The 12,500-nt window shown below is 54.0% G+C and overlaps 7 non-coding genes across 7 annotated transcripts; all 7 read left to right on the forward strand.

Annotated features, from left to right (window-relative positions):
• The first annotated feature begins 409 nt into the window (after positions 1 to 409).
• Positions 410 to 528, forward strand: LOC141267088 (5S ribosomal RNA). The gene has a single exon (XR_012321103.1). It is a non-coding gene; the product is annotated as a 5S ribosomal RNA (ribosomal RNA).
• A 1,676-nt stretch (positions 529 to 2,204) lies between these two features.
• On the forward strand, positions 2,205 to 2,323 carry LOC141267089 (5S ribosomal RNA). The gene has a single exon (XR_012321104.1). It is a non-coding gene; the product is annotated as a 5S ribosomal RNA (ribosomal RNA).
• A 1,709-nt stretch (positions 2,324 to 4,032) lies between these two features.
• Positions 4,033 to 4,151, forward strand: LOC141266756 (5S ribosomal RNA). The gene has a single exon (XR_012320781.1). It is a non-coding gene; the product is annotated as a 5S ribosomal RNA (ribosomal RNA).
• Positions 4,152 to 5,856: 1,705 nt separating this feature from the next.
• On the forward strand, positions 5,857 to 5,975 carry LOC141266757 (5S ribosomal RNA). The gene has a single exon (XR_012320782.1). It is a non-coding gene; the product is annotated as a 5S ribosomal RNA (ribosomal RNA).
• Positions 5,976 to 7,681: 1,706 nt separating this feature from the next.
• LOC141269854 (5S ribosomal RNA) lies at positions 7,682 to 7,800 on the forward strand. Its single transcript, XR_012321547.1, has one exon. It is a non-coding gene; the product is annotated as a 5S ribosomal RNA (ribosomal RNA).
• A 1,706-nt stretch (positions 7,801 to 9,506) lies between these two features.
• Positions 9,507 to 9,625, forward strand: LOC141267057 (5S ribosomal RNA). The gene has a single exon (XR_012321075.1). It is a non-coding gene; the product is annotated as a 5S ribosomal RNA (ribosomal RNA).
• A 1,706-nt stretch (positions 9,626 to 11,331) lies between these two features.
• On the forward strand, positions 11,332 to 11,450 carry LOC141266340 (5S ribosomal RNA). Its single transcript, XR_012320380.1, has one exon. It is a non-coding gene; the product is annotated as a 5S ribosomal RNA (ribosomal RNA).
• The last annotated feature ends 1,050 nt before the right edge of the window (positions 11,451 to 12,500 follow it).

Below are 12,500 nucleotides of genomic sequence, written 5' to 3' on the forward strand. Positions count from 1 at the left end.
TGCATGCTCGCTGTGTGTGAGTGTGCGCTTCCTAGGTACGGCGCGCTGCAGACAGTCAAAAGGGTTGCTCCCTTTCATTAAAAGTTAATCCCCGGCTGCAGGCTATTAGAAAGCAACTAACCGCGCTCTACTCACCCTACCCAGGTCTACCGGTGAGTCTCGCCGCTGCTCCCGGCCTGTGGCATTGGCCGCGACGCTGACGTTCCGTCGACAGCGCGGCAGCTGATCAGTGAGCTCAGCGGCTCTGAGCGGGGCGTTCTGTCTACAAGACCTTTTTAAGGAGCCAGCAAAAAAGTGAAGAGAAAGAAAAGCACAAAAGCACCTTATCTTACTAAGCACTGGAAAGGGCAGCCGGCAACCGGAAACCGGACGTCAAAGTAGAAAAGCAGCAAGTGAGAGACCTGTCTCTGCCTACGGCCACACCACCCTGAACATGCCTGATCTCGTCTGATCTTGGAAGCTAAGCAGGGTTTGGCCTGGTTAGTACTTGGATGGGAGACTGCCTGGGAATACCAGGTGCTGTAGGCTTTTGCTTTTTCTTACTTCCACCAGCAGGGGTCACTCTCCTCTATGCCTTTTTTCCATTCCTTTTTTCACAAGCGCACACATGCTCCTTTCTTCTTTTCATTTGCTTTCTCTCTTGCGCTATTTAATCCTTGCAAAATACCAGCATTCTTCTCATCACCGTGGACCTCCAGCATTGTTGCTTATTTACTTTTAATACTAGGCTTCTTTTCACCAGGACCAGCGACTCCCGCATGACTGGAGGAAACCACCGCTGACCTGGAGGCCAGTTTACAGCACAACCCAAGCAAAACACCTTTGCAGGCCACACGACCTCCCCGAAGAGCAGCTCAAATTCACTCGCAACCATCTCACCCTCTTCCTTCATTCACTCCTGGGCATTTCGCTCCACCCCAAGTTGTGGGTCCAGCTTGCTCTTTCTGTCACATCCCCGCGATGAACGGTTTAGCCTGCAGGAGACCCTGCGCCGAGCCATTTTTAAACACATCTGATGCGGCAGGTGTTTCATTGCTCAACAAACAACACCTATAGGGACGGCACAGCCTATGCATCGGTCCTTCGGAGACCGCCCCAGAACGGCCAGGGTTCTCGTCCCCACGCGAGCCTGAGGAAGGCTGGCCGGTCGATGGGCCAAGCAGCGTCTACTGGCCATACCACCTTGGATACGTCCGATCTCGGAAGCAAAGCAGAGATGGGTTCGGAAATACTTGGTTGGGACACCTCCTGAGAACACCAGGTATTGTAGACAATTTTGATGACGTTTTGCCATCTTGCGCAGCTCGGCTAGCATGGAGTGGCGCCTTGCTGGACACCGACCTTACGTAAAGTAGAGGATGGAAGTCCCAAGCCCCCCAAGACCTCTAAGATAAGGACGCAACCCCGCCGCCTCTACCAGGCCTCACACCGAGCTCCTTGCCACGGCTAGGAGTGCTTATTGACCCCGCAGCCGGCCGTATGCAAATGATGGCGTTAAAAGCATCTCGCGCTGTGAAGGGGCCAGGCTTTCAGCAGCTGCCCAGGGGATGGTTTTAGAGGGCGACCGCCTAACGAGGGCCAGCAGAAGTAATGTCTTCTTCTTCAAAGAAGCTTGTGTAACTAACCCAATCAGACAGCTGCCCAGGAGCTAACCTCAGTGCTAGGAAGGAGCGGGAGGGAATTGAGGGGGTGGTTCCTGCTAAGGCCCTGAAATAATAATAAGACAGGCAGGAGAGTCTGACGCATGGTGGCGGAAAAGCTGCAGGTGCAAATAGGGAATGTGGTCTCGTGCGAGCAACTTGTGCATGCTCGCTGTGTGTGAGTGTGCGCTTCCTAGGTACGGCGTGCTGCAGACAGTCAAAAGGGTTGCTCCCTTTCATTAAAAGTTAATCCCCGGCTGCAGGCTATTAGAAAGCAACTAACCGCGCTCTACTCACCCTACCCAGGTCTACCGGTGAGTCTCGCCGCTGCTCCCGGCCTGTGGCATTGGCCGCGACGCTGACGTTCCGTCGACAGCGCGGCAGCCGATCAGTGAGCTCAGCGTCTTTGAGCGGGGCGTTCTGTCTACAAGACCTTTTTAAGGAGCCAGCAAAAAACTGAAGAGAAAGGAAAGCACAAAAGCACCTTATCTTACTAAGCACTGGAAAGGGCAGCCGGCAACCGGACGTCAAAGTAGAAAAGCAGCAAGTGAGAGGCCTGTCTCTGCCTACGGCCACACCACCCTGAACATGCCTGATCTCGTCTGATCTTGGAAGCTAAGCAGGGTTTGGCCTGGTTAGTACTTGGATGGGAGACTGCCTGGGAATACCAGGTGCTGTAGGCTTTTGCTTTTTCTTACTTCCACCAGCAGGGGTCACTCTCCTCTATGCCTTTTTTCCATTCCTTTTTTCACAAGCGCACACATGCTCCTTTCTTCTTTTCATTTGCTTTCTCTCTTGCGCTATTTAATCCTTGCAAAATACCAGCATCCTTCTCATCACCGTGGAAATCCAGCATTGTTGCTTATTTACTTTTAATACTAGGCTTCTTTTCACCAGGACCAGCGACTCCCGCATGACTGGAGGCAACCACCGCTGACCTGGAGGCAACCACTGGTAACCCGGAGGCCAGTTTACAGCACAACCCAAGCAAAACACCTTTGCAGGCCACACTACCCCCCCGAAGAGCAGCTCAAATTCACTCGCAACCATCTCACCCTCTTCCTTCATTCACTCCTGGGCGTTTCGCTCCACCCCAAGTTGTGGGTCCTGCTTGCTCTTTCTGTCACATCCCCGCGATGAACGGTTTAGCCTGCAGGAGACCCTGCGCCGAGCCATTTTTAAACACATCTGATGCGGCAGGTGTTTCATTGCTCAACAAACAACACCTATAGGGACGGCACAGCCTATGCATCGGTCCTTCGGAGACCGCCCCAGAACGGCCATAGTTCTCGTCCCCACGCGAGCCTGAGGAAGGCTGGCCGGGCGATGGGCCAAGCAGCGTCTACTGGCCATACCACCTTGGATACGTCCGATCTCGGAAGCAAAGCAGAGATGGGTTCGGAAATACTTGGTTGGGACACCTCCTGAGAACACCAGGTATTGTAGACAATTTTGATGACGTTTTGCCATCTTGCCCAGCTCGGCTAGCATTGAGTGGCGCCTTGCTGGACACCGACCTTACGTAAAGTAGAGGCTGGAAGTCCCAAGCCTCCCAAGCCCCCCAAGACCTCTAAGATAAGGACGCAACCCCGCCGCCTCTACCATGTCTCACACCGAGCTCCTTGCCACGGCTAGGAGTGCTTATTGACCCCGCAGCCGGCCGTATGCAAATGATGGCGTTAAAAGCATCTCTCTCGCGCTGTGAAGGGGCCAGGCTTTCAGCAGCTGCCCAGGGGATGGTTTTAGAGGGCGACCGCCTAACGAGGGCCAGCAGAAGTAACGTCTTCTTCTTCAAAGAAGCTTGTGTAACTAACCCAATCAGACAGCTGCCCAGGAGCTAACCTCGTGCTAGGAAGGAGCGGGAGGGAATTGAGGGGGTGGTTCCTGCTAAGGCCCTGAAATAATAATAAGACAGGCAGGAGAGTCTGACGCATGGTGGCGGAAAAACTGCAGGTGCAAATAGGGAATGTGGTCTCGTGCGAGCAACTTGTGCATGCTCGCTGTGTGTGAGTGTGCGCTTCCTAGGTACGGCGCGCTGCAGACAGTCAAAAGGGTTGCTCCCTTTCATTAAAAGTTAATCCCCGGCTGCAGGCTATTAGAAAGCAACTAACCGCGCTCTACTCACCCTACCCAGGTCTACCGGTGAGTCTCGCCGCTGCTCCCGGCCTGTGGCATTGGCCGCGACGCTGACGTTCCGTCGACAGCGCGGCAGCCGATCAGTGAGCTCAGCGGCTGTGAGCGGGGCGTTCTGTCTACAAGACCATTTTAAGGAGCCAGCAAAAAAGTGAAGAGAAAGGAAAGCACAAAAGCACCTTGTCTTACTAAGCACTGGAAAGGGCAGCCGGCAACCGGACGTCAAAGTAGAAAAGCAGCAAGTGAGAGACCTGTCTCTGCCTACGGCCACACCACCATGAACACACCTGATCTCGTCTGATCTTGGAATCTAAGCAGGGTTGGGCCTGGTTAGTACTTTGATGGGAGACCGCCTGGGAATACCAGGTGCTGTAGGCTTTTGCTTTTTCTTACTTCCACCAGCAAGGGTCACTCTCCTCTATGCCTTTTTTCCATTCCTTTTTTCACAAGCGCACACATGCTCCTTTCTTCTTTTCATTTGCTTTCTCTCTTGCGCTATTTAATCCTTGCAAAATACCAGCATCCTTCTCATCACCGTGGGCCTCCAGCATTGTTGCTTATTTACTTTTAATACTAGGCTTCTTTTCACCAGGACCAGCGACTCCTGCATGACTGGAGGCAACCACCGCTGACCTGGAGGCAACCACTGGTAACCTGGAGGCCAGTTTACAGCACAACCCAAGCAAAACACCTTTGCAGGCCACACGACCCCCCCGAAGAGCAGCTCAAATTCACTCGCAACCATCTCACCCTCTTCCTTCATTCACTCCTGGGCATTTCGCTCCACCCCAAGTTGCGGGTCCAGCTTGCTCTTTCTGTCACATCCCCGCGATGAACGGTTTAGCCTGCAGGAGACCCTGCGCCAAGCCATTTTTAAACACATCTGATGCGGCAGGTGTTTCATTGCTCAACAAACAACACCTATAGGGACGGCACAGCCTATGCATCGGTCCTTCGGAGACCGCCCCAGAACGGCCAGAGCTCTCGTCCCCACGCGAGCCTGAGGAAGGCTGGCCGGGCGATGGGCCAAGCAGCGTCTACTGGCCATACCACCTTGGATACGTCCGATCTCGGAAGCAAAGCAGAGATGGGTTCGGAAATACTTGGTTGGGACACCTCCTGAGAGCACCAGGTATTGTAGACAATTTTGATGACGTTTTGCCATCTTGCCCAGCTCGGCTAGCATGGAGTGGCGCCTTGCTGGACACCGACCTTACGTAAAGTAGAGGCTGGAAGTCCCAAGCCTCCCAAGCCCCCCAAGACCTCTAAGATAAGGACGCAACCCCGCCGCCTCTACCAGGCCTCACACCGAGCTCCTTGCCACGGCTAGGAGTGCTTATTGACCACGCAGCCGGCCGTATGCAAATGATGGCGTTAAAAGCATCTCGCGCTGTGAAGGGGCCAGGCTTTCAGCAGCTGCCCAGGGGATGGTTTTAGAGGGCGACCGCCTAACGAGGGCCAGCAGAAGTAACGTCTTCTTCTTCAAAGAAGCTTGTGTAACTAACCCAATCAGACAGCTGCCCAGGAGCTAACCTCGTGCTAGGAAGGAGCGGGAGGGAATTGAGGGGGTGGTTCCTGCTAAGGCCCTGAAATAATAATAAGACAGGCAGGAGAGTCTGACGCATGGTGGCGGAAAAACTGCAGGTGCAAATAGGGAATGTGGTCTCGTGCGAGCAACTTGTGCATGCTCGCTGTGTGTGAGTGTGCGCTTCCTAGGTACGGCGCGCTGCAGACAGTCAAAAGGGTTGCTCCCTTTCATTAAAAGTTAATCCCCGGCTGCAGGCTATTAGAAAGCAACTAACCGTGCTCTACTCACCCTACCCAGGTCTACCGGTGAGTCTCGCCGCTGCTCCCGGCCTGTGGCATTGGCCGCGACGCTGACGTTCCGTCGACAGCGCGGCAGCCGATCAGTGAGCTCAGCGGCTGTGAGCGGGGCGTTCTGTCTACAAGACCATTTTAAGGAGCCAGCAAAAAAGTGAAGAGAAAGGAAAGCACAAAAGCACCTTGTCTTACTAAGCACTGGAAAGGGCAGCCGGCAACCGGACGTCAAAGTAGAAAAGCAGCAAGTGAGAGACCTGTCTCTGCCTACGGCCACACCACCATGAACACACCTGATCTCGTCTGATCTTGGAATCTAAGCAGGGTTGGGCCTGGTTAGTACTTTGATGGGAGACCGCCTGGGAATACCAGGTGCTGTAGGCTTTTGCTTTTTCTTACTTCCACCAGCAAGGGTCACTCTCCTCTATGCCTTTTTTCCATTCCTTTTTTCACAAGCGCACACATGCTCCTTTCTTCTTTTCATTTGCTTTCTCTCTTGCGCTATTTAATCCTTGCAAAATACCAGCATCCTTCTCATCACCGTGGGCCTCCAGCATTGTTGCTTATTTACTTTTAATACTAGGCTTCTTTTCACCAGGACCAGCGACTCCTGCATGACTGGAGGCAACCACCGCTGACCTGGAGGCAACCACTGGTAACCTGGAGGCCAGTTTACAGCACAACCCAAGCAAAACACCTTTGCAGGCCACACGACCCCCCCGAAGAGCAGCTCAAATTCACTCGCAACCATCTCACCCTCTTCCTTCATTCACTCCTGGGCATTTCGCTCCACCCCAAGTTGCGGGTCCAGCTTGCTCTTTCTGTCACATCCCCGCGATGAACGGTTTAGCCTGCAGGAGACCCTGCGCCAAGCCATTTTTAAACACATCTGATGCGGCAGGTGTTTCATTGCTCAACAAACAACACCTATAGGGACGGCACAGCCTATGCATCGGTCCTTCGGAGACCGCCCCAGAACGGCCAGAGCTCTCGTCCCCACGCGAGCCTGAGGAAGGCTGGCCGGGCGATGGGCCAAGCAGCGTCTACTGGCCATACCACCTTGGATACGTCCGATCTCGGAAGCAAAGCAGAGATGGGTTCGGAAATACTTGGTTGGGACACCTCCTGAGAGCACCAGGTATTGTAGACAATTTTGATGACGTTTTGCCATCTTGCCCAGCTCGGCTAGCATGGAGTGGCGCCTTGCTGGACACCGACCTTACGTAAAGTAGAGGCTGGAAGTCCCAAGCCTCCCAAGCCCCCCAAGACCTCTAAGATAAGGACGCAACCCCGCCGCCTCTACCAGGCCTCACACCGAGCTCCTTGCCACGGCTAGGAGTGCTTATTGACCACGCAGCCGGCCGTATGCAAATGATGGCGTTAAAAGCATCTCGCGCTGTGAAGGGGCCAGGCTTTCAGCAGCTGCCCAGGGGATGGTTTTAGAGTGCGACCGCCTAACGAGGGCCAGCAAAAGTAACGTCTTCTTCTTCAAAGAAGTTTGTGTAACTAACCCAATCAGACAGCTGCCCAGGAGCTAACCTCAGTGCTAGGAAGGAGCGGGAGGGAATTGAGGGGGTGGTTCCTGCTAAGGCCCTGAAATAATAATAAGACAGGCAGGAGAGTCTGACGCATGGTGGCGGAAAAGCTGCAGGTGCAAATAGGGAATGTGGTCTCGTGCGAGCAACTTGTGCATGCTCGCTGTGTGTGAGTGTGCGCTTCCTAGGTACGGCGCGCTGCAGACAGTCAAAAGGGTTGCTCCCTTTCATTAAAAGTTAATCCCCGGCTGCAGGCTATTAGAAAGCAACTAACCGTGCTCTACTCACCCTACCCAGGTCTACCGATGAGTCTCGCCGCTGCTCCCGGCCTGTGGCATTGGCCGCGACGCTGACGTTCCGTCGACAGCGCGGCAGCCGATCAGTGAGCTCAGCGGCTCTGAGCGGGGCGTTCTGTCTACAAGACCTTTTTAAGGAGCCAGCAAAAAAGTGAAGAGAAAGGAAAGCACAAAAGCACCTTGTCTTACTAAGCACTGGAAAGGGCAGCCGGCAACCGAACGTCAAAGTAGAAAAGCAGCAAGTGAGAGGACTGTCTCTGCCTACGGCCACACCACCCTGAACATGCCCAATCTCGTCTGATCTTGGAAGCTAAGCAGGGTTGGGCCTGTTTAGTACTTGGATGGGAGACCGCCTGGGAATACCAGGTGCTGTAGGCTTTTGCTTTTTCTTACTTCCACCAGCAAGGGTCACTCTCCTCTATGCCTTTTTTCCATTCCTTTTTTCACAAGCGCACACATGCTCCTTTCTTCTTTTCATTTGCTTTCTCTCTTGCGCTATTTAATCCTTGCAAAATACCAGCATCCTTCTCATCACCGTGGGCCTCCAGCATTGTTGCTTATTTACTTTTAATACTAGGCTTCTTTTCACCAGGACCAGCGACTCCTGCATGACTGGAGGCAACCACCGCTGACCTGGAGGCAACCACTGGTAACCTGGAGGCCAGTTTACAGCACAACCCAAGCAAAACACCTTTGCAGGCCACACGACCCCCCTGAAGAGCAGCTCAAATTCACTCGCAACCATCTCACCCTCTTCCTTCATTCACTCCTGGGCATTTCGCTCCACCCCAAGTTGCGGGTCCAGCTTGCTCTTTCTGTCACATCCCCGCGATGAACGGTTTAGCCTGCAGGAGACCCTGCGCCAAGCCATTTTTAAACACATCTGATGCGGCAGGTGTTTCATTGCTCAACAAACAACACCTATAGGGACGGCACAGCCTATGCATCGGTCCTTCGGAGACCGCCCCAGAACGGCCAGAGTTCTCGTCCCCACGCGAGCCTGAGGAAGGCTGGCCGGGCGATGGGCCAAGCAGCGTCTACTGGCCATACCACCTTGGATACGTCCGATCTCGGAAGCAAAGCAGAGATGGGTTTGGAAATACTTGGTTGGGACACCTCCTGAGAGCACCAGGTATTGTAGACAATTTTGATGACGTTTTGCCATCTTGCCCAGCTCGGCTAGCATGGAGTGGCGCCTTGCTGGACACCGACCTTACGTAAAGTAGAGGCTGGAAGTCCCAAGCCTCCCAAGCCCCCCAAGACCTCTAAGATAAGGACGCAAACCCGCCGCCTCTACCAGGCCTCACACCGAGCTCCTTGCCACGGCTAGGAGTGCTTATTGACCACGCAGCCGGCCGTATGCAAATGATGGCGTTAAAAGCATCTCGCGCTGTGAAGGGGCCAGGCTTTCAGCAGCTGCCCAGGGGATGGTTTTAGAGTGCGACCGCCTAACGAGGGCCAGCAAAAGTAACGTCTTCTTCTTCAAAGAAGTTTGTGTAACTAACCCAATCAGACAGCTGCCCAGGAGCTAACCTCAGTGCTAGGAAGGAGCGGGAGGGAATTGAGGGGGTGGTTCCTGCTAAGGCCCTGAAATAATAATAAGACAGGCAGGAGAGTCTGACGCATGGTGGCGGAAAAGCTGCAGGTGCAAATAGGGAATGTGGTCTCGTGCGAGCAACTTGTGCATGCTCGCTGTGTGTGAGTGTGCGCTTCCTAGGTACGGCACGCTGCAGACAGTCAAAAGGGTTGCTCCCTTTCATTAAAAGTTAATCCCCGGCTGCAGGCTATTAGAAAGCAACTAACCGCGCTCTACTCACCCTACCCAGGTCTACCGGTGAGTCTCGCCGCTGCTCCCGGCCTGTGGCATTGGCCGCGACGCTGACGTTCCGTCGACAGCGCGGCAGCCGATCAGTGAGCTCAGCGGCTCTGAGCGGGGCGTTCTGTCTACAAGACCTTTTTAAGGAGCCAGCAAAAAAGTGAAGAGAAAGGAAAGCACAAAAGCACCTCGTCTTACTAAGCACTGGAAAGGGCAGCCGGCAACCGGACGTCAAAGTAGAAAAGCAGCAAGTGAGAGGCCTGTCTCTGCCTACGGCCACACCACCCTGAACACGCCTGATCTCGTCTGATCTTGGAAGCTAAGCAGGGTCGGGCCTGGTTAGTACTTTGATGGGAGACCTCCTGGGAATACCATGTGCTGTACGCTTTTGCTTTTTCTTACTTCCACAAGCAGGGGTCACTCTCCTCTATGCCTTTTTTCCATTCCTTTTTTCACAAACGCACACATGCTCCTTTCTTCTTTTCATTTGCTTTCTCTCTTGCGCTATTTAATCCTTGCAAAATACCAGCATCCTTCTCATCACCGTGGACCTCCAGCATTGTTGCTTATTTACTTTTAATACTAGGCTTCTTTTCACCAGGACCAGCGACTCCCGCATGACTGGAGGCAACCACCGCTGACCTGGAGGCAACCACTGGTAACCTGGAGGCCAGTTTACAGCACAACCCAAGCAAAACACCTTTGCAGGCCACACGACCCCCCCGAAGAGCAGCTCAAATTCACTCGCAACCATCTCACCCTCTTCCTTCATTCACTCCTGGGCGTTTCGCTCCACCCCAAGTTGTCAGTCCAGCTTGCTCTTTCTGTCACATCCCCGCGATGAACGGTTTAGCCTGCAGGAGACCCTGCGCCGAGCCATTTTTAAACACATCTGATGCGGCAGGTGTTTCATTGCTCAACAAACAACACCTATAGGGACGGCACAGCCTATGCATCGGTCCTTCGGAGACCGCCCCAGAACGGCCAGAGTTCTCGTCCCCACGCGAGCCTGAGGAAGGCTGGCCGGGCGATGGGCCAAGCAGCGTCTACTGACCATACCACCTTGGATACGTCCGATCTCGGAAGCAAAGCAGAGATGGGTTCGGAAATACTTGGTTGGGACACCTCCTGAGAACACCAGGTATTGTAGACAATTTTGATGACGTTTTGCCATCTTGCCCAGCTCGGCTAGCATGGAGTGGCGCCTTGCTGGACACCGACCTTACGTAAAGTAGAGGCTGTAAGTCCCAAGCCTCCCAAGCCCCCCAAGACCTCTAAGATAAGGACGCAACCCCGCCGCCTCTACCAGGCCTCACACCGAGCTCCTTGCCACGGCTAGGAGTGCTTATTGACCCCGCAGCCGGCCGTATGCAAATGATGGCGTTAAAAGCATCTCGCGCTGTGAAGGGGCCAGGCTTTCAGCAGCTGCCCAGGGGATGGTTTTAGAGGGCGACCGCCTAACGAGGGCCAGCAGAAGTAACGTCTTCTTCTTCAAAGAAGCTTGTGTAACTAACCCAATCAGACAGCTGCCCAGGAGCTAACCTCAGTGCTAGGAAGGAGCGGGAGGGAATTGAGGGGGTGGTTCCTGCTAAGGCCCTGAAATAATAATAAGAGAGGCAGGAGAGTCTGACGCATGGTGGCGGAAAAGCTGCAGGTGCAAATAGGGAATGTGGTCTCGTGCGAGCAACTTGTGCATGCTCGCTGTGTGTGAGTGTGCGGTTCCTAGGTACGGCGCGCTGCAGACAGTCAAAAGGGTTGCTCCCTTTCATTAAAAGTTAATCCCCGGCTGCAGGCTATTAGAAAGCAAATAACCGCGCTCTACTCACCCTACCCAGGTCTACCGGTGAGTCTCGCCGCTGCTCCCGGCCTGTGGCATTGGCCGCGACGCTGACGTTACGTCGACAGCGCGGCAGCCGATCAGTGAGCTCAGCGTCTCTGAGCGGGGCGTTCTGTCTACAAGACCTTTTTAAGGAGCCAGCAAAAAACTGAAGAGAAAGGAAAGCACAAAAGCACCTTATCTTACTAAGCACTGGAAAGGGCAGCCGGCAACCGGACGTCAAAGTAGAAAAGCAGCAAGTGAGAGGCCTGTCTCTGCCTACCGCCACACCACCCTGAGCACGCCCGATCTCGTCTGATCTTGGAAGCTAAGCAGGGTTGGGCCTGGTTAGTACTTGGATGGGAGACCACCTGGGAATACCAGGTGCTGTAGGCTTTTGCTTTTTCTTACTTCCACCAGCAGGGGTCACTCTCCTCTATGCCTTTTTTCCATTCCTTTTTTCACAAGCGCACACATGCTCCTTTCTTCTTTTCATTTGCTTTCTCTCTTGCGCTATTTAATCCTTGCAAAATACCAGCATCCTTCTCATCACCGTGGACCTCCAGCATTGTAGCTTATTTACTTTTAATACTAGGCTTCTTTTCACCAGGACCAGCGACTCCCGCATGACTGGAGGAAACCACCGCTGACCTGGAGGCAACCACTGGTAACCCGGAGGCCAGTTTACAGCACAACCCAAGCAAAACACCTTTGCAGGCCACACGACCCCCCCCGAAGAGCAGCTCAAATTCACTCGCAACCATCTCACCCTCTTCCTTCATTCACTCCTGGGCGTTTCGCTCCACCCCAAGTTGCGGGTCCAGCTTGCTCTTTCTGTCACATCCCCGCGATGAACGGTTTAGCCTGCAGGAGACCCTGCGCCGAGCCATTTTTAAACACATCTGATGCGGCAGGTGTTTCATTGCTCAACAAACAACACCTATAGGGACGGCACAGCCTATGCATCGGTCCTTCGGAGAACGCCCCAGAACGGCCAGAGTTCTCGTCCCCACGCGATCCTGAGGAAGGCTGGCCGGTCGATGGGCCAAGCAGCGTCTACTGGCCATACCACCTTGGATACGTCCGATCTCGGAAGCAAAGCAGAGATGGGTTCGGAAATACTTGGTTGGGACACCTCCTGAGAACACCAGGTATTGTAGACAATTTTGATGACGTTTTGCCATCTTGCCCAGCTCGGCTAGCATGGAGTGGCGCCTTGCTGGACACCGACCTTACGTAAAGTAGAGGCTGGAAGTCCCAAGCCTCCCAAGCCCCCCAAGACCTCTAAGATAAGGAAGCAACCCCTCTGCCTCTACCAGGCCTCACACCGAGCTCCTTGCCACAGCTAGGAGTGCTTATTGACCCCGCAGCCGGCCGTATGCAAATGATGGCGTTAAAAGCATCTCTCTCGCGCTGTGAAGGGGCCAGGCTTTCAGCAGCTGCCCA

The sequence above is a fragment of the Phyllobates terribilis genome, unplaced genomic scaffold (genome assembly GCF_046119375.1).
Source record: "Phyllobates terribilis strain yellow unplaced genomic scaffold, ASM4611937v1 Scaffold_4__5_contigs__length_816908805, whole genome shotgun sequence".
Classification (NCBI taxonomy): Eukaryota; Metazoa; Chordata; class Amphibia; order Anura; family Dendrobatidae; genus Phyllobates; species Phyllobates terribilis.